This window comes from Toxorhynchites rutilus, chromosome 1 (genome assembly GCF_029784135.1).
Source record: "Toxorhynchites rutilus septentrionalis strain SRP chromosome 1, ASM2978413v1, whole genome shotgun sequence".
In the NCBI taxonomy this organism is placed as follows: Eukaryota; Metazoa; Arthropoda; class Insecta; order Diptera; family Culicidae; genus Toxorhynchites; species Toxorhynchites rutilus.
The window spans coordinates 181,454,275-181,476,719 of record NC_073744.1 but is presented as its reverse complement, the minus strand read 5'-3'; the positions used below and the strand labels follow the sequence as shown (position 1 = coordinate 181,476,719).

At 38.1% G+C, this 22,445-nt stretch overlaps 1 protein-coding gene across 1 annotated transcript in view; it reads right to left on the bottom strand.

Moving 5' to 3' along the window:
• Positions 1-22,445, bottom strand: part of LOC129761623 (fasciclin-1-like) — a 308,799-nt gene that overhangs the window by 107,347 nt on the left and 179,007 nt on the right.

Genomic DNA, 22,445 nt, shown 5'->3' with positions numbered 1-22,445 from the left:
TAGGTATAAAAGTTTGAAAAATGATGAATCCAGGACAATTTCAAAATGTCATAAAATGCCTTTCAAATTTTGAAAAGTTAAAAACTCTTGTTCAATTGTTTTGAAATCAAAAATTTTACAATTTAATAATTTGGAATTTGAAAATTTCAACGTTTATTTCTCTTAACCAAATAAAAAAAAAATTAAATTTAAAAAAAACATATTTTTTAATTTTTGATTTTTTTTTCTATTTTTCAAATTTTTACAAATGCTCATTTTTTTATAATTATAAAAATATAAAAATTCAAATTTTCAAATTAATAAGTTTTAATATTTTCTTTAATTTTAAAAAACAAAACTTTTTTCAAGAATTTGAAAATTTTCGGATTTTTCCTTTGATCACCAGATTTTCAAAGATATGTAACCTAAATTTTTTAGAATTTTTCCGAATTTGTTTCCCGCATTTTTTAAAGTTTATCAATTTTCTACGACTTTAGACGATTTTCCGGGTTTGGAGACTTTTCCAAAAAAAAAAAACGACTCGAAACTCGAAATCCTAAAAACCAAAAATCGAAAAAACAGGGTACAAAATGTCCACATAATAGAAGAAAAACTCGAAGCTCAAAAATCGGAAAAAAGAGGAAACAAATTGAAGACAAATCGAAGAAAAATCGGGGAAAACCTTGAACAAAAGAAAACAAAGAATGAATCGAAGAAAAAAATAATAAAAAATAAGAAAAAAAAGGAAAAATATCGAAAAAGTATTATCAGACGAAAAAGTCGGAACTTTTTTTGCCTTTTTTCTGATTTTTTCATTTTTATTTTTCGTTTCTTTTCTTTGAGTTCTCTCTGAACTCAACGCTCTAACGATTTTGAGAGTTTTTGACGTAGGACTACGTCTTTCATTTCTATACTGGGGTGTAAGTTCAAAATTTCGAAAACGAAAGCGTTACGCCCGAGAACGAGATTTTGAGCGTTAATAGCTCCTAAACAACTGAACGAAATGGTATGATAAACACTTCATTCGAAAGATAAAATGTCTACGCGTTATATGCTTGTTGCTTTTTGATCCAAAAACTTGTTTCAATAGCCCTAAAATTGCTTTCAAAACAGGCTATTGAAATCATACCAATCGGTATATAAGCGAGTGCCGCTCGGAAATCCACTCAGTTACGATTGCGCAACGATTCAGGTACGATCGCTGGAATGGATGGATGTTTCCCTAACACAGACTTCTAAACCATGGAGCCTGTGGAAATCAGTGTAGCAAATTAGATGTAAGCTGCGGGTGCTTTTGTTCTCGCTTGCGTTTCTGGAAATCGGAATGTTTCTCTAACACAGACTTCAAAACCATGGAGCCTGTGGAAATCGGCATAGAAATTTAGATGCAAGCAGTGGGAACTTTCGTACTCGTTTGCGTTTTTGCAAATTGGAATGTTTTCCTAACACAGACTTCAAACCCATGAAGCCTGGGGAAAGGTGCAAACTACGAGTACTTTTGTACTCGCTTGCATTTTTGCAAACCGGAATGTGTTTTCCCAATACAGATTCCGAAACCAAAAAGTTGGGAGAATCGGCATTGCAGATACATTTAAGTCGGCAATACTTTTATACCCCCAAACATTTCTACACTCCAGAATTCGTTTTGCTATCACGGTCTACAAAAGCGAGTACAAATGCAACGCTTTGGCTCGATTATTCAAGACTGCGTTGGAAGATATCCCTTCATGTCACCAGCTTACTGAACTTCTACGCATACCGTTTGATGATTAGGCAAAATGTTGATAACTATTTGCTGTGATAACTACTACCATAATGGATGAATTAACTTAAATTGAGATTTGTTTGCAATGGAATTCGTAAATAGTTTCATTGTTTCGCTATTTTAATCAATACACAAAAGATAGCACTGCGCAGCGGTGATATCGTACCCAATGAGGATCATCCTAGCAGGCTTTATTGCTAATTGAAGAAATACAATAGATTACTAAGCCAACGGCAGTCCTACGTCAACCTTGCGGTTATATCATAGGTATAACCCATCCATAGTTTTTTTTTCGTTTTTTACCGTTTCTGTTTTGAAATATATGGAACTTCATGGATATTTTGTTCGATTTATTTTTTCATTTATTTCCAATTTCTTGTCAATTTTCTTTATTTTAATTATTCATTCCGATTTTTTTCTGATTTTTTTTTAAATTTTTGTCCATTTGTATCGGTTTATCCGCATATATCCAAACTGTTTTCTATTTTTTTAATGTTGCAACACGAAACAAACACGAAAAATAGAATAAACTTTTAAAACAAAACATTTTAGAATGTCGAAAATAAATTGTCGAATTTAAAAAAATGGAAAATAATCGAGAAAAAACCTGAATAAAATAGGGAAAGATCTTTGAAAATCTGAAAATCGAATCCTTCCGATTCCAATTTTCGATTTGTTTGCGTTTGTTTACGGCGTTTACGCGTAATATTATTCCCAAAAAAAATCCTATTTTTCTTTCAATTTTAATTTCTGATTTTTTAATCGTTTTTTTTTACCGATTATTTGCTTTTACGGCCATCTTTTCCGACTAGCTATTCTATTTTTTCTGATTTCTTTGTCTTTTTATTTCGATTTCTTACTCGGATTAGTTTTTGGAGTTTATTTCCGGTATATCTCACGGCATTTCTATAATTTGTCTGATTAGTTTTCCCTATTTTAACTGTTTTTCGTTTCCTTTTTTTCATCTTCGAGGTTTTTCTGATTTTGTTTACAATTTTAATATTTTTTTCATCTTTCAATTTTTGTCGATTTTTTTTTCGAAGTACTCAACGATTTTCATTTCTGATTTCATCTGTTTTCTGTTTTTATTTTTTCTCGATTTATCTACTTTTCGGTAACTTTTTTTCTCGATTGGGGATAGGAAAAAATAGAAGCATTTTTTCCTATTTTTATTTCTGTTTTTTTTTCGCTTTTTTGCGTTTGTTTCCGATTCCGATTCCTGGTTTTGTATGAATTTTGTCAATTTTCATTTTTGATGGTTTTCTAATGTTTTAAATTTTTTCGGATGTTTACCTAATTTCATCGATTTTTTACCGATTTCTTGGTATGATAATTTTTTCTGATATTTATCTGTTTTTTTTTCATGTTTCTTTCCGCGAATTTTTAACATTTTTATTATTTTTCTCTGATTTTTACGATACATTTTTTTTTTTTATCTGTATTATAGTGATTTTCAACTCATTTGGCTGGTTCGTCACTTTTACTTCCATTTTTGGATGAATGTCGGGAGTGAGAATTGAACTCGTGACCTACGATACATTTCAATTTCCAATTAGTTTCCGATATTTTGTCCGATTTATTTTTCCATTTTTTTTCCGATTAATTTTGTTTTCATTAGTTTTGCCGATTACTTTTTGGATTAATTCTTTGAATACTTTGTCCGATTTATCTTTCCTTTTTTTTCCGATTTCTGATAATTTGTTTCATTTTTTTTCTTAGGTTCTGCCGATTGCCGTTTTTTCCGAATTCTTCTTTATTCTTCGATTATTTTTGGATTATTTCCAATTTGTGTCCGAGAAATTTCCAAATAGGAAACAATTTCTTCCGACTTTTGTACTCTTCTGATTTTGAAATAGTTTTTCTTCAACTTTTTTGAAACTTTGCTCGTTTTTTTCAGTTGAATTTTTTATTCTTGTTTTCAGTTTATTTTCCATATTTCCAATATTTTTTTATCGTTTTTGCCTATTTTTTCTAATTCTGTTTTGAATTATTTCCGGATTTTTCTTCGATACTTTTGTCTTTTTTTGACTTTTTTCCGATATATTTTCGTTTAATTTTTTCGATTTTTTCGGTTTCAAAAATTTTCTAATTGTTAAACTTTCAGATGTTTAGATTTTCATGATTTCAAATAATTTTTTTTTTGAAAATTAATAATTTTAGATTTTGTGGATTCTGTAAAGTTTTTTTTTGTAAAATTCATAAATTTTGTATGTATGTAATTTGTAATTTGTACCTTTTTTCTTGATTTTGGGGAATTTATAATTTATTAAAATTAAGGTGGACTTTGTGGGTTTCGTACACATTTATATTTCTTAGATTTAAGAGATTATGTAGGTTCTGTAGATTTTGCAGATTTTGTACATTTTGATTTTGTGGATTTCTTGTTTTTTTGAGAAGAGAAGATGAGAAGTTTTTGGAGATTTAGGAGATTTTTAAAATGTTTGGAATTCAGCCGATTTTGTATATTTTTTAGGTTTTGAAAATATTGTATATTTGTAGGTTTGATAGATTTAACAGATTTGGTAGATTTTGAAGTTTTTGGTGATTTTGGAAAGTTTGCAGATTTTTGTAAGTTTTGGGTCTGGTTGATTTTGTAGATTTAGCAAATTCAGCGGATATTGTAGATTTGGATCAGTTTATTTCCCTGTTTTTAAGAGGCTTTAAACTTTGCAGTTCATTCGCCTCTGGTGGATTTAGTATATATTAGATAATTTTTGTGGTTTTTCAGATATTGTAAATTTTGCAAATTTTGTAGATTTTGGAGATTCTGTAGATTTTTTAGATGTTCTAGATTTGGTTGATTTTGTATATTTTGTAAATTTGCTCGATTTTGCCAAGCCATTCATGAATTGAGTAACGTTTTTATTGTTCTCGCGATGCATTTTTGGAAATATAAAATAATGTGTTAGTGGTAATAGTAAATCCAACGTAGGAAATATTAGAAGACCCATAAGCGAGAGATTAATTGTGAGACAGTGAACTAGCACATTTTTTTTAAATTTTCTTTGTTCAATAAATCATAATATGTTCTAATTCGTTATTACAATTATCCATCATCTATTTTCCATTGTGGCATCAATTTTCTACCCCTAGATTTAATTTTTCTATTTGTTGTTCTATGTTGTCTTTTCTTCATTCTCTCATTATTTCTCCGTTATTCATTTCATCGTTTTATCTTCTTTTATACGCTCATGTTCTACTCATCCATTTCTACTCCTTTATTTTCAAAGCTGGAATTGGTACTTCAATGGAAAAGAAGGATTATTTACTATAATTTAATCGTCACCCGAAATGTGTTAGAATATTTTCAAATAAAACAAAAATGCGATAGCATGAACCAATTCAAAAATTCGATTAGTTTTGAATTTGATATTATCATTTCATTAAGTGTTGTTCTCATAAATATTAATTAGTTTAAAAAGCAATTTTATTGTATCAGTATTGCTCCAAAACAATGATAAATAACAATGATCTAGAAGCTTCACGATTCATTTAGACCAGGGGTGGCCAAACTTTTGGGCATAATGGGCGACTAATTGTTCAAATGTTAGGCGGCGGTCTACCAACGTTGACTGTATCAAAAAGTCATTATAAAATGAATGTAGTACTAGAGAATGAAACAAAGTTTTAACCCTCCCGTACTCGCGCATAAAATCATAACCCGTATACTCGCGCACGGTGTCACAGGCTGTGCTTGTCTCTCTAATTTTGCTATTGTGTAATTATAGGCGTTATTTGTATTTATTTAAAATAGTAAATGTTATCTATTCTATCTATATATATATAAAAATGGAGTGATGTTTGTCTGTCTGTCTGATTCTTATAGACTCGGAAACTACTGAACCGATCGACATGAAAATTGGTATGTAGGGGTTTTTGGGGCCGGGGAAGGTTTTCGTGATATTTTGAGACCCCTCCCCCCTCTCTAAGGGGGGGGGGTGTCTGCCATACAAATGAAACACAAATTTCTGCATTACTCGGAAATTAACCAAGCAAACGAAACCAAAGTTGGCATGTGAAAGTTTTAGGGTGCAATAAATGTTTCTATGATGGTTAGACAGCCCTTCCCCCACTCAAAGGGGGGGCTGCCATACAAATGAAACACAAATTTCTGCATTACTCGAGAATTAATCAAGCAAATGAAACCAAATTTGGCATGTGGAGGTTTTAGGATGCAATAAATGTTTCTATGGTGTTAAGATACTCCTTCCCCCTCTCTTTGAGGGGGCTGCCGTACAAATGAAACACAAATTTCTGCATTACTCGAGAATTAATCAAGTAAATGGGCGGGACGAAGTTTGCCGGGTTAGCTAGTAGTTAAATAAAAAAAAACACCAGAAAATACTTTTCAGTTTCGATAGTCTTTTAATTCAGCCTCCTCAAAAGAAAATTTGATCTGTCTATGAGACTGTATGCTCGATTATAGGATGGTTAACACGTTGAGCCCCGAAATTTCATTGCTGCGCGTTCCATTAAACCCGCATCAAGAGCATTTGCACAATATCAGTGTCGGTCCCAGCTCACAAAGATACTTATTGTATGGATAGAAAATAGTCTGAAACTTCAGAAATAGTCGATCAGTAAGTAGTCAGATTTTGTAAAACATCTGAAAACAAACCGAATGTATTTTTATTTTCTTATTTTGTAACTGTCTGTCCCAGTCAGTGAGCACCTTCCTACCAAAAAGCTCAACATCGGTCCCTAGAAATCGACGCGGGGCTCAACGTGTTAATTCAAGGAAAAACATAGGTCATAATAATAAATATTCAATAATAAATTATTCTATAAAATAAAAATAATTATCGGTTACTAAATAATTGATAAGTAATACTTTATTTTCTGTAAAGTATCATCAATCAATATTGTTCATTTTTTCAAGGAAATTGTCATTTATGGACATACAAAGCATTAATTACCATAAAAATTCACTCCAGATGATTTTGGTATCCCTCAATTACCTATAGGTATAAGGACTCGGAAATATTATGTAAATTCAATCGAACGTTCGATTTGATCCCTATAAGCTAACCAGCATAGTTCTGTTCACCTAGAATTACATACTAAGGGCCAACATTCAATTTAGAAATTGCTAATTTCTCATTCGTCACTGTTACTCTTTTCTTGGCTATATTTCTTGATAGAAATTTGTACAATTAATTCACATTACTTATCACAGTTTTAAAATTAAAATAACAATAATGCATTAAAACTCGCATTCGCAGTCTTTAAAGACGAAGTTTTCTCCAAAAATTCAGTTTTTATTGATTTACGAAACCTTACGCCGGATGTTTCCAGCGTTTTCAATTGGTCATTTAACAAATGATATACCTAGTGACAAATAATAATAAATAACTAACAATCTGAAAGAAAATTCTAGAACGGAAACTTTAATGAAGAAAAATCTACTGTTTTAACTGATATGTTTTGTTCAGGTTAGCATAAACACCCTGTAAAATATTCACGGTCAAAGGTGGGATTATATATTGAACGCTCCTATACTAGCGCGAAAAATCATAATTTGTGTACTCTGAACTGTGCGTGTCTCTGTAATATTGCTATTATGTATTTTTAGGCGTTATTGGTATTTATTCAAAGAAAAAGATATAACTGAGTGGAAAAACTCCAGAAAATATTTTTTCTTTAACTTAGTTCAGTTTTAATAGTTACTTAATTCAGCGACCTTGATGCTCGGTATGTCAGACCTATACGCGAGTATAGGAAGGGTTATCCATTGGGTTTGAAGGTGACACTATCCTAGACCAGCTGGCGGGCGCCTAGGAATACCTACGCGGGCGACCGGTAGACCGCGGACTACCGTTTGACCATCCCTGATTTAGACTGTTTGTCAGAAGAACATTTCCGACAAAACAGTGTTTGCGTCGTATGGCGACCACCACGAAAACATTCACCGACTCAAGTCAAATTGAATTAGGATACCAATTCGGTCGACCAGCCGAAACCCCAACTAGTTGATGCGGTCGGCATAGGGCAAACCCCTCCAGGCGGTCCCATCGGCAAAAACACATCATATCCGCCATTTTCATTTGTCGATGATGTCGCTGCGGTGGGTTCTGGTTTGCCCGAAGAAGCCATCCTGCGCATTTTGAATTGCTTTCATGCCCCCTCTCTCTCTGTGTGTGTCTGCTGACATATTGCGCCAGCGAAATCTGATTACCGACCGAACGATGGATGATGTTCCGGTCTCGAACAACGGTTTGTGTCGATCCCCGTGAGCAAGCCGATAGAAGAAGGCAATTTCCGTCCCAATTTGCGCAAAATTTACGCAGATTATCAGAGTTTTTTACGTGTGCGCCATAAAGTCGAGACCGCATCCTGTGAATAACAAAAAAAAAACACAGGTAACGGCACCATCCGATAATGGTGAATGCCATATCCCCGTTGATCCCGACGATGATGAGAATGATGATAGACGTGCCTGGAGTCATGACTGCAATTGCCACCACTGTCATGGCGTCAAACGCGCCGTTCGGATGGCGTGAAAAGAGTGTGATTTTTTAATTAAATTTCTTCTGATCGGAAATTGTAAAACATCAAATGCGCTGCCGCCGGTTTGCGTCCGTCCGAGGTAGATCATCAACGCAATGGGAGGTGCCGCCATCGCGTTCCGTTGGCGATGCCGGTGATAAACGCAGAACACCACCCGTGGTTGTGGCCGTTGGGATGTTTGTGATTTCCATTACCGACAACGAGCGCGTAATGTTTGTCATTTCAATTAACGGCAGCGGTTGATCTAATTGAACATCCGAAGCCGAAAATTCGTGCATCGTTGAGATGCTGTATAATAATAATCAATCGGGCTCGTAAAACGGAAATAGCTTTCCCATTGGGTGGCTCACTCCTTCCGGCGTAACTTTCACAAACTAACCCATTCGTGTCATAACCAATCCATTTTAACGAAGGTCGGAAAAACACCACAGCCGATGAACACTATCACCACAACCACTAGGCAGTAGCAACACATTTCGGTTATCCTGTTCTGAACAGATTTTCGACTACGACCGATGGTACCCAAAAGCCCGGTTCCGGTTGGACTCTGATGCTAGGACACAGCTCGTACCTGTAATAAAAAGAGAGAGGAAAAAACAACTTGTCAGTTTTGCACGTGTGGAAGGCGGTGGTGTCGGTAATATGAAAAAGAAAATGAAAAAAAACCCCGAAAAATCACTTCATCAAACCACCGAAGTGGAAACCAATTTGGTGAGAGAGAGAGAAAAAACAATGATGAGGTGTATTATGCGATAAAAAATGACTAGCTCCGAGCGGTGTTTTGCTTCAAAGGTAATAATGGAAGGATGGTTCTTCGCAACACTTCTAGGTAGAAAATATGTCACGTAAAACAGAATTTTGTTATTAATTTAGTCACTAGAGGAGTATTACTGCACAATTCATTCATGCTATGTACATATCATTCTAAGTGCAACAGTGTACGACTTTATATACAACTCCCGACTTGCGATACAAACAAAAAAAAACTTAAAAATGCGTTCAAAATTTTGGAAATACACATAAGTACAAAAAAGGAACTTTAAAATAAGTATGATTATTGTTAAAATAAAATTTAAAATGATGGATATGCCATGGTATTATTGAATTAAATCACAATGCAATAGAATATAACTAGGAATTAACGAAAAACAATTAACTACAAAATAAATGATGAAGTAATATTAGGAAAAGAAGGAAAGGATAACAAAAATGATTCAGAAATGAAATAAGTGCATAGAACATATATGAACAAAAAACCCAAAATAAAATTGATTGAAAATTATTGAAACCATGTCCCTCAATGTTATTTCGAGATGTGACCGAAAATTAGAAAATATTGCACAGAAGTCGAATCAAAGGCAATTTTTTATTTCTCAGTTCAAAAACTGGGTTCTTTATTTTTTTTACCGTGTTTCCTATTTTTGTTTCAAAGTTTTCCGTTCTTGTCAAGATACTCTCCGTTCATCTGCCGTTTTTATATTTAGTTTTTCGATTTGTTTGATATTATTTTTAATCTTTCACTTTTTTTTCGTATTATTTCATATTGTTTGATATTTTTGCGAAACTTTTTTTTCGATAATTTTTTCTTAAAATATCGGAAAATACGAAATCGAAAAAGCCTAGCCAGGCAAAGCAACGAAAAAACCTGAAAATCAATCGTACTAAAAATCAGAAAAACGGTAAAAATCAGACAATTAGATAGAGTACAGAAAAAACCTCGAAATTTTTCCATTTTTTCCGATTTTTTATTAATTTTTTTCGATTGATTTTTCAGATTTTATGTTCGTTTTTTTCTGGTTTCATCAGAAGATGTATTTGGTTTTTTGTCCAATTATTTCCAACTTTTTATTTTTTTTTTTAATAAATATCAGAATCTTTTTCCGTTCTCCCCGATTTTGATTTTTGCCGATTTCTTTTTACTGTATATAATCGAGCCAAAATTTCTTTTTTATTTTTATACAAATTTTTGTTTTGTTTTTTGAATACAAAAGAATTTTATTTTTGATTCACCCCCATAAAATTAAAAAATATCTTTCTCACATAAAAAAGTCCAAATTATTTCAGGAGGTGATAGAGAATCATATTTGATGAAAAAAATCCTTCTACGCGTTGTTTGAATTTCAACAATGACATATTCTGTACTAAATTTTCTCATCTTTCAAATAAAGGCAACAGAATTGGCTTACGCAGCGTACTTTTTTAGTGTAGAGTCAGTTTGAGGCAATAGAGTCCGAAACAAAAAAAAAGCTCTATAACTCTGTCATTGTTGAAATTCGAACATATGCGTTTCATCAAATATGATCATCTACGCCCTTTTGAGAGATTCTGGAAAAAAATATTTTTATAAGGAGATGCATCAAAAATTAAATTCTTCTTTTATTTCAATAAACGAAAAATATATGCATAAAAAACGAACAATTTTTTTTTGTTATCCCGAATATGTCTTTCTATTTTATGTTTCTTCCCATTTTTTCGATAGTCCGTTTCCTTTGGATTTCATTTCGTTTCAGTATTGCTTTTCCATTTTCCTGAACTTTACCGGTTTTCTGATTTTTGTTCCACATTTTACGTTCGTTTCGAGATATTTTTCTGATTGTCGTTGACAATATTTTTAATTTTTCACCATTTTTTCGGATTATTCCGATGTTTCCTGAAAGTTCTTTTCCGGTTTTACAGAATACTTTTCTTTATTTTTGGATTGATTAGCCTGATTTTTATCGTTTTTTCGATTTTTCACATTTTTGTTGTTGCTTTTCTTCGATACTTTTTCCGATTTTGTTCGTTTTTACGCGATATTTTTCATCAATCTATTTTGTTTCTCCCGATTTTTCAATTCTATTTTTTATGTTTTTTTTTGTGGTTTGTTTTCCGATATTTTTCTGAGGTTTTGTCCATTTTATGATAATTTTCGACGTTTTCCTAATATATTCAAATGGGGTGCCCGAGATTTTTTCATTTTTTATTCACATATTTCCAATTTTTTTGCGATCTATTTTTCTGATTATTTGTTTGTTTTTTCTTCGTGTTTTTGTATTCGGAGTTTGCTCTGGTTTCTTGACCGATTGTTTCCCAGTTTTTACATTTTCCATTTTTAGCCTGATATGTTTCCGTTTATTTCGTTTTTTTTCCACAAATTTTCCTCGATTTTTCTAACTTTGGATTTTGTTTTGGCGTTATCATTTCGTTCCCTGTTCACTCTATTTTCTTCGAGATTTTTGCTTTTTTTAATCTGTTTCCGGTATTTTAATTTTTTTTTCCAAATTGTTCTTTGTTTTATTCCGACTAATTTCCGGTTCCTCCGAAATTTACTCTCGATACTTTTTTTTATTTTTTTGTATGATTTTTCGCGGAACATTTTCTCGTTTATTTTTCCGATACAGGGTGGACTCGATTGTACACAGTCTTCGATTTCTCTTCACTGTATATAATTAAGTCAGCTTTTTCGTTTATTTTCCATTTTTTAATGCAAAAAAAAATCTTGATTCATCCCCTTAAAGTAAAAAAACACCTTTCTCACATTTAAAAAATAATTTATCCAGAACCTCTCAGAAGGTGATAACATTTGATGAAATAACTCCTTCTAAGCATATGGTCGAATTTAAACAATGACAGATTTATTGAACATCTTTATTATTCCGCGATCTGTTTGCATAAACTGCTTCTACATGTAAAAGTACGCTACGTAAGACGATTTAGTAGTCGTTTGAAAGATGAGAAAATTTAGCACAGGATATGGTTGTGAAACATCTAAATTAGTGGATTTAAATAACATTTCGAAAGTGAAAAACTTGAAAGATAGTAGTTTTGATTTTATCATAATGAACGTGATTGTTTCTATTATTCATTACTATAATTTGATTCACTATAATTCACTATAATTTAATTCATTCTAAACCTGATTGTTTCTATCAATCAAATTAAAGCTCTTTGATCGCTCTACAATTTGTTCTTTGATAATCAATTTCTTCAATCTTACTTAATTTCGCTGCAATATCGATATAAACAATTCCTGGTGAGAATTCAATTAAAAATCTATAAAAATCACGATTTTACACCACCGTACCTCTAATAGCTAATTAAATTTCACATAACGTTGAATTGTTACATTTTTCTTGAAAGAAAAATATATTCAAACTATGTTTTTTAAACAGTATATAATCGAGTTCGAAATTGAACATAGTCGAATCATATCTAAACGAGTCCTACCTGTATCAATATTTAGATTCTTTCTGATTTTTAGTCCGAAGTTTTCAGTTTTCCTCATTCTTGCCGATTTTCAATTTCCGATCTTTTCCAGATTCCTTCCGATACTCGATTTCGTTCTGATTTTTTACTCAATTTCCCCCTTTTTTCATTTTTTTTATTCACCAGGCTTTTTATTTTTCGTTCGAAATATTTTCCCGCTTTTCCAGTTTGTTTTCAATTGTTTCAATTGTTGTTTGGTTGGAATTTGTTTGGTTGAAATATGTGCATTATTTTTATGGGACCTCCTCTACATTCCAGAGGAAGGAGGAGTGTCATACCATCATAGAAACATTTCTCGTACCCAAAAACCCTCACATACCAAATTTGCCTGAATTTGCTTGATTATTTCTCGAGTTATACAGAAGTATGTGTTTTATTTTAATGGCAGCTACCCCTTAGCGAGAGGGGAGAAGTGTCTATTCACCATAGAAACATTTCGTGCCCCCTAAAACCTTCACATGCCAAATTTGGCTCCATTTACTTGATTAGTTTTCGAGTTATACGGAAATTTGTGTTTCATTTCTATGGCAGCCCCCCTCTTAGAGAGGGGGAAGGAGTGTCTATCCACCATAGAAACATTTATTGCACCCTAAAACCTTCAAATGCTAACTTTGGTTCTGTTTGCTTGATTAGTTCTTGGGCTATGCAGATATTTATGCTTCATTAGACCACAGTTTTTCGTGATTTGTTTTTACTTTTTACGATTTTTTCATATTTTTCCTGAATTTCTATTTATGTTTTGTTCTTTTTTGATTTTTTTTTTATTCTCTACGAATTTTTTAATTGTTCGATTTTTTGTCGATTCAACATTTTTTTTTATTTTGACAAAATTTGTTCTTGCTTTATTATCTACATATATATTCCAATTATTTTACTGATTTTTACCCCAATTCGTTTTACATATTTTTTGTATTTTTTTTTTATCCAAAATATATATTTTATTAAGGCTCATATGGCGTCAGCCTAACGGGGCCGGGAGTTCAATATTTCGACAATGTTTGCTTACAACTATGTTAGTAATACGTAACCGATTACTTGCGGTTGGCTCGAGGTTAGTATTACAAGTGTTCTCGTAATTGGTATGTTGCAGTCTTCGATGCTCTGTACGTGTGCCCGACACGGGATACCTGCTATTGAGATGCAGCTGACCATTAATCAGCAACGCCCCCCTAGTCTGTACCCCATATCTAGCGTGGTGCGTCTTTCTCGACTCGAGGAATCCAGGATAGAATGGTCACTAGCCGGCGCAAACATCAGCTCGTGTAGAGTTGTCATGAGCGGTACAACCTTTGGCTCTTGTTGAATGATCAGTGGACTGCACAACCTTCGGCCCGTGCATCTGTAAAGAGTGTGTGTATGTATTGCCGCGACTAAGTAAAAGTTTATCGATCGGATAGGAGGGATATGAAACGGGGACACAACGAAGGAAACATCATTAAACGTTGACATCGGCGTTTCTGAGGAACAGGTATAGATGAAGCAGAAGATCAGGATCCTGGCTACCTAAGATATCCCGGACGGGGATATCCGATTTTGTGCCTTGTGCTCTCAGTGCTCTAGAGAGCTGAGAGCGAGCAGCATGGAACCGGATACACGACCAGACAATATTTTTTGTTGTTTTTTTTATATTTTTTTGGCAGACTTATCTCACTTCTTAACTAGGCGAACCTAGCCAGAATTTTCACCTGCCCCCGGGCTTCTGAATGCCAAAGGGGGACTAGGCTCTGCGGAATGCACGTATCTGCATGCTCGTGCTGTTTCAGTCCTGACCGAGAAATTGTCGGACAATCGCGCAGGTGCTAAGGATGACCGACTTTTGGATGCCGGCCAATTCCTTCTCCATATTCAACACCTTTAGCGCTTCCAGAAGTGTCTTCGGGACAATTCCAGTTCCAGAGAGAACGACTGGAACAATTCTTGGGACCTCCCTTAGCCCCCACAGTTCCTTGAGCTCCACGGCCAATGGTCGGTACTTGCAGATTTTGCGACCGTGGGTCTCCTCCAGATTCTGGTTCAGTGGAATAGCGACATCGATGATGGTGACTTTGCGGTCGCTCTTGTCGTAAACCATTATATCTGGCCGGTTGTGGTGGATCGAGAGGTCGGTCAGAACAGTGCGATCCCAGTACAGCTTGAAACGGTCATTTTCCAGGACAGGTGCAGGCAGGTACCGGTAGTTTGGTACGTTGTCTTCCAGTAGAGCACATTGGAGCGCCAGTTGTCGATGAACAATACGGGCCACGTTGTTGTGGCGCTCGGTGTAGGCTGCGTTGGCCAAAACGGGACAGCCTCCCATAATGTGTTCTATGTTTTCACCTGGTTGATGGCACATCCGGCAAATGTCATCAACGTCTTGATGCCAGACGTACCGCCTGCAGTTTCTCGTCGGCATTATCCTGTCCTGGATGGCTATCATGTCGGCTTCTACTACTGAAGAGAGTTCACCACGCGTTAGCCACAGATTAGATGCGGCCTTGTCGACGTGTGGCCGATCCAGTTGATGGGGGTGGGCACCATGCACTGCCTTCTGCTTCCAAGCTGCAATCTTCTCCTCCACTGTCTGCAGATTGCAGTTGAGTTGGTACTCCGCTTGCGCCAAGTGCAGAGCGCTGTATCCTCTGTCGGCGGCGCAGACAGCCCGGTATAGCGCGTTTTGGTTGGCGCGTTCTGCGAAGTACTCGCGCAGTTGTCGTACCTGGGCAACACACAGTGCAGAAATGTCGACGATTCCAAGTCCCCCTTCTTTGCGTGGTAGTGAAACTCTCTCCAGTGCCGATTGAGGATGGTGCATTCCGGCCTCTTTGAATGCTTTCCTCATCCTCCTCTCAAGGTCCTCTAGGTCAGTTTTGCTCCATTTGACTACACCAAAACTGAAGGTCAGCAGGGGAACCGCGAATGTGTTGATCGCGCGTACCTTGTTCCCCGCGTTGAGGAAAGTCCTCAGGACACAGTTCACTCGACTCAAGAACTTGTCTCGCAGCTCCGTCTTGATGTCGGAGTGGCGAATCCCGGTGAGCTGTCGGAATCCAAGATATTTATAGGATTCGCCACGAACCATGTCTCTTATAAACTCGCCGTCATAGACCTCGTAGCCTCCGGATTCGGTAAGTTGTCCTTTCAGCAGGTGGACACAGCGACACTTGTCGAGGCCGAACTCCATACAGATGTCCCTGCTTATGTCTTCGACAACCCGGATAGCTACACCTAGACGCTGACGTGAATCAGCGTAGACCTTGAGATCGTCCATGTAAAAGGTATGGGTCACTTCTTCGTGGGCGCCGTCGCCATACCTTATTTTATAGCCATGACCGTTTCTATTGAGCGTCCTACTGAGGGGGTTCAGTGCCAGACAAAACCAAAGCGGGCTGAAAGAGTCGCCTTGGAATATCCCCATCTTTATCTGCAGCGTTCTAGACTGCAACACATTTTCCCCATCACTAAGGTGCAGAGACGTGCTCCACTGCCTCATCGCATGCTGCAGGAACCTAACGACGACGGGATCAATTTTGTAGAGCTCCAATACCCGGACGAGAAACGAGTGAGGTATGGAGTCATAAGCCTTCCTGTAATCGATATAGGCCATGCTTAGGTTCCGCTGATTATAAACCGCCTGGCCGACTATGGTTGCGTCGATGATGGCCTGGTCTTTGCAGCCATGCGTATTTTTTCTGCATCCTTTCTGCTCTTCTGCGATGATATGGTGTTGTTCGCAGTGGGCAGAAACTTTGGCGGTTATGATGCTGCTTAATATCTTGTACAGACTCGATAGGCACGTTATCGGCCTGTACTTTGATGGGTTCAATGTGTTGCTGTCTTTCGGGAGGAGGAATGTGACGCCGCGGGTGGCGAATTCAGGGAGGTTGTGTGGGTCACGTAGCACCTTGTTGAAGCACTCAGCTATCTTTTGATGTGCGACGGTCAGCTTCTTGTGCCAGAAGTTCTGAACACCATCGGGGCCCGGTGCTGCCCAGTTCCTCAGGTACCGCGAGGCTTCGCGGACATCGTTCTCTTCGACGATGATAGCTGGCATCTCTCCAATTTCACCACAACTCTCCTCCTCCCGTCTTAACCACATTTGCCCGTCGCGATGTTGTACTGGGGTCTCCCAAATACCAGCCCAGAAGTTCGTCACATCGCTAATATCTGGCAAACCTTCGCGGTAGTCGGGCTTCTCGTCGCTAATGTGGTCGTAGAACGCTTTTTCGTTATCTCTGAACATCCGATTTTGTTCCTGGCGCTTTGCAGAGTCAGAGTAACGTTTTATATTTTTTGTTGTTTTTTTAGTTTATTTCAATTTTTTCGATTTTGTACTTATTCTACCGATATGTTTTGTTACCTCTCTCTCAATAGATCAGACAGAAGGGCTAATCCCAAATGCCCTCGATCCCTGGTCTAAGCCGCGGGGACCTTTGAGGGTGGGCTCTCAAGACCTCTTTTCGATGGCTAGCTCGAGCTTGAAACGCGGAGGCTCAAGATCGGCTTATTTCACATCCGTGCACAAATCAAGGGATCAGTTGGCAATTGAATACACACTAGATTTTCCTTTTTTTCCAATTTTTATTAACTTACAGTGTTCGTGTGAAGTGTGAAGTGTGTGGAGGCCGGCCGGCAAGAGTCGAGCGAAGGACACTTGCGACGTTGTTGGCGACCGTCGTCGCAAGCTGGGTACCAGAGCTGTGTCGCGCGTAGAGTTTCCAACGAGTTGGCGACTCAAATCCAAGTCTCTCGTTGACCGCTGGCTTAGCGATGACACCAATTGTTGCCAATCGATTTGAATTGGTGCCGATATTATTGGGTCCCGTTTGGGACCCACTATTTACCACTGGGTCTAATTCTTCTCTTATCAAATGCTCTTTACCTAATTTTTCGATCCGCTCTGTATGAACTGCAGTTTCCAAGTGCTGTCAATTTAATTTGAATAATTAAAGTATGGACACTTTTCTATGACCATTGTGCCTTGGATAAAGAGCTTTTATTATAGACCCAGTAGTGCTTTCCTTTTCCCCAAGTTTTTATGTCGTATGTCTCTTCTCGAAACTTATACATGTGAATTTCAGCTATTGTGGTTTTATGGTATATCGCTCGACTCCAGGTTTGTGTATTTGGTGTGTATATGTGTGTGCGTGTGATTATAGCTAACTTATGTCCTAGAGTAATTCTAATGTTCTACATTCTTATTTCAACCTACATATATTTATTTATTTATATAAACTAATTTATTTATGTTCTTAAAACTATTATATTCCTAAACGGTAACAGTTTCAAAATTTTTTTCTTATTTGTTTTTTTCCATTTTGACTTCATTTAATTTCCTTTTCAATATCTTCTGTTTTTTTATATTTCTGATTTCTTTCTAATTTGTTTTATTATATTTCTCTGAAGTTTCGCTCTAGTTTTTCTGATATTTATCGATATTTTTCGATTTTATTCTTTTGTTTCACCCGAATCATTCCCCAATTTTTTTTATTTTGCTTTGTTAAATTCTTTCTTTCTTTAATTTTTTAATTTTTTTCGACTTTTCCTTATTTTTTGATATGATTTTTTTCATGTTTTTTTCTCGATTTTGTTTCGTTCTTCAATTTTTTTTTTCAAATTTTTTTCATATTTGTTTTTCAGTTTAAATATTTTCAATTTGTGGAGGCGATCTGGCGTAGTGGTAACATCCATACCACTCACGCTAATGGTCACGTGTTCAATTCTCGCAACTGACATTCTTCCAAAAATGGGAGTAAAAAATGACAAACCAGCCAAATGTGTAAAAAGTCACTATAGTACAGAAATAAACAAATTTTTCAACAACACATATTTTTCATTTTTCGAATATGGAAGAAGAAATTAGTTTTCGATTCATCTCCTTACAGTCAGAAAATACTTTTCTCACATAAAAATACATATATTCGGAATATTTCATATTTGATAAAAATAATACTTCTACGCACATGGTCGAATTTCAAAAACGACAGAGTTATCAAACTTTTCTTTACCTGAAACTGTCCCGACCTGTAATTAACCCTCTACAGCCCAAGCCCGCCTTTAGACGCGCTTCGCGAATTCTCTTTTCAAATTATTCAGACATTATTTTCAATGTTCATCCCCACAAGAACGTCTTTATAATATTTTCATCTATCACACATACACATTGTTTTTATGCTGGCAGCATTCTGCTAGGAGTATTTTATGTTGAAAGTCGGAAATTCGAGATAAAAGTGGAGTATGTTTGTTCAGAAAAATTGGGCGGTAGAGGGTTAACTAGATATAGCGAATTATTATCCACAACAAATTGTTAGAAATTGTGTAAGGGATTTACTTATTTTAACTGGTAACAAAAACATCACGAAACATTTGGAGAAGATTTCAAATTTATGGAATTGAAACTTTGAACTTTCATATCATAACACAGAAACGAGAAGCTCTCGTCAATTTATGAGACCGTGAAGAAATTCTAGCAAATTACATAAGCTTGCAAAGGTTGAAAGCATTTGTCGTCGATTTGTTATGAATAAAAACCAGCCATTGGAGTGCTTCCTTCAGTATAATTTATTCAAATCTAGTGAAGGTTCCGTATCCTTGTTGCACTCTATAGTATCCCTACAACGGAGAAACTATACTCGACGCTTTTATCTTCGCTGATCCAAGCAACTAACCTCAGAAAGATACATTATTTCCGATCCTCTGAAGTGAGTGAGGGGTTGCTTCTCAGAGAAGTAGGTCCTCTAGAGTTGCATTACTTCCCACACGTCCCATAGTTGAAGGGGCGCTACTGCTCTGAATAGGGTTACACATGCAACAAACCACACACTTCAAACTCTTCAAAAGGATTTTTCTATCGCTTCGCGAAGGAAACAAGTCGCTCGTTGGGGGGTCGAGTGTGTGTAACGAGTGGCATAAATGGCAACGAAACCATCGCAGTCGGAGTCGGATTGTATAGCTAGCGGGAAAGGAACCAGCAGCGGAATCTAATTTCACCACAAAACGCGGGAGTCATTCTTCGGCATAAGCTTCGAGTAACCGGTCGTGTGCTGTGAGCGTCTCCGTTGAAGCATTGTTTTCGGTTACCGTTGGCTGTTATTATTTTTTTTGTCGCCCGGGTGTGCTTTTTTCGCGCGTTTTCGAATTGTTCGAGATATCGTGGAACGCAGTGTGAACTCGGAATTGGTGAGAAAGGCTGAATCGTCAAAGCCTGGCAAGGCCAGCCGGCTTTCAGTTATCGCCGATTTGTCGCCATCGCAGTCGAAGTCGGACATCGGTGGTCAGTTGCACGCACACAATACCAGCGCGATTCGCTGCTAACTTACAGCAGTGTGAAGGAGAGCATCACTTCTTAGTGGTGTGTGATAGTGCCGAGCGCTCAAGCGCTCCGATTGAGAAGCAAGCAGCGGTTGCCAGTTCATCAGCACTGGGGTGCATTGTGGTGAATAGAAATAAATAAGATATAAGATTTATTTTTTGGCAGACTTATCTCACTTCTTAACTAGGCGAACCTAGCCAGAATTTTCACCTGCCCCCGGGCTTCTGAATGCCAAAGGGGGACTAGGCTCTGCGGAATGCACGTATCTGCATGCTCGTGCTGTTTCAGTCCTGACCGAGAAATTGTCGGACAATCGCGCAGGTGCTAAGGATGACCGACTTTTGGATGCCGGCCAATTCCTTCTCCATATTCAACACCTTTAGCGCTTCCAGAAGTGTCTTCGGGACAATTCCAGTTCCAGAGAGAACGACTGGAACAATTCTTGGGACCTCCCTTAGCCCCCACAGTTCCTTGAGCTCCATGGCCAATGGTCGGTACTTGCAGATTTTGCGACCGTGGGTCTCCTCCAGATTCTGGTTCAGTGGAATAGCGACATCGATGATGGTGACTTTGCGGTCGCTCTTGTCGTAAACCATTATATCTGGCCGTTTGTGGTGGATCGAGAGGTCGGTCAGAACAGTGCGATCCCAGTACAGCTTGAAACGGTCATTTTCCAGGACAGGTGCAGGCAGGTACCGGTAGTTTGGTACGTTGTCTTCCAGTAGAGCATATTGGAGCGCCAGTTGTCGATGAACAATACGGGCCACGTTGTTGTGGCGCTCGGTGTAGGCTGCGTTGGCCAAAACGGGACAGCCTCCCATAATGTGCTCTATGTTTTCACCTGGTTGATGGCACATCCGGCAAATGTCATCAACGTCTTGATGCCAGACGTACCGCCTGCAGTTTCTCGTCGGCATTATCCTGTCCTGGATGGCTATCATGTCGGCTTCTACTACTAAAGAGAGTTCACCACGCGTTAGCCACAGATTAGATGCGGCCTTGTCGACGTGTGGCCGATCCAGTTGATGGGGGTGGGCACCATGCACTGCCTTCTGCTTCCAAGCTGCAATCTTCTCCTCCACTGTCTGCAGATTGCAGTTGAGTTGGTACTCCGCTTGCGCCAAGTGCAGAGCGCTGTATCCTCTGTCGGCGGCGCAGACAGCCCGGTATAGCGCGTTTTGGTTGACGCGTACTGCGAAGTACTCGCGCAGTTGTCGTACCTGGGCAACACACAGTGCAGAAATGTCGACGATTCCAAGTCCCCCTCCTTTGCGTGGTAGTGAACCTCTCTCCAGTGCCGATTGAGGATGGTGCATTCTGGCCTCTTTGAATGCTTTCCTCATCCTCCTCTCAAGGTCCTCTAGGTCAGTTTTGCTCCATTTGACTACACCAAAACTGAAGATCAGCAGGGGAACCACGAATGTGTTGATCGCGCGTACCTTGTTCCCCGCGTTGAGGAAAGTCCTCAGGACACAGTTCACTCGACTCAAGAACTTGTCTCGCAGCTCCGTCTTGATGTCGGAGTGGCGAATCCCGGTGAGCTGTCGGAATGCAAGATATTTATAGGATTCGCCACGAACCATGTCTCTTATGAACTCGCCGTCATAGACCTCGTAACCTCCGGATTCGGTAAGCTGCCCTTTCAGCAGATGGACACAGCGGCACTTGTCGAGGCCGAACTCCATGCAGATGTCCCTGCTTATGTCTTCGACAACCCGGATAGCTACACCTAGACACTGACGTGAATCAGCGTAGACCTTGAGATCATCCATGTAGAAGGTATGGGTCACTTCTTCGTGGGCGCCGTTGCCATACCTTATTTTATAGCCATGACCGTTTCTATTGAGCGTCCTACTGAGGGGGTTCAGTGCCAGACAAAACCAAAGCGGGCTGAAAGAGTCGCCTTGGAATATCCCCCTCTTTATCTGCAGCGTTCTAGACTGCAACACATTTTCCCCATCACTAAGGTGCAGAGACGTGCTCCACTGCCTCATCGCATGCTGCAGGAACCTAACGACGACGGGATCAATTTTGTAGAGCTCCAATACCCGGACAAGAAACGAGTGAGGTATGGAGTCATAAGCCTTTCTGTAATCGATGTAGGCCATACTTAGGTTCCGCTGGTTATATACCGCCTGGCCGACTATGGCTGCGTCGATGATGGCCTGGTCTTTGCAGCCATGCGTATTTTTCCTGCATCCTTTCTGCTCTTCTGCGATGATGTGATGCTGTTCGCAGTGAGCAGAAACTTTGGCGGTAATTATGCTGCTCAGTATTTTGTACAGACTCGATAGGCACGTTATCGGTCTGTACTTTGATGGGTTCAATGTGTTGCTGTCTTTCGGGAGGAGGAAGGTGACGCCACGGGTGACGAATTCAGGAAGGTTGTGTGGGTCACGTAGCACCTTGTTGAAGCACTCAGCTATCTTTGGATGTGCGACGGTCAGCTTCTTGTGCCAAAAGTTCGGGACACCATCGGGGCCCGGTGCTGCCCAGTTCCTCAGGTACCGCGAGGCTTCGCGGACATCGTTCTCTCCGACGATGATAGCTGGCATCTCTCCAATTTCACCACAACTCTCCTCCTCCCGTCTTAACCACATTTGCCCGTCGCGATGTTCTACTGGGGTCTCCCAAATACCAGCCCAGAAGTTCGTCACATCG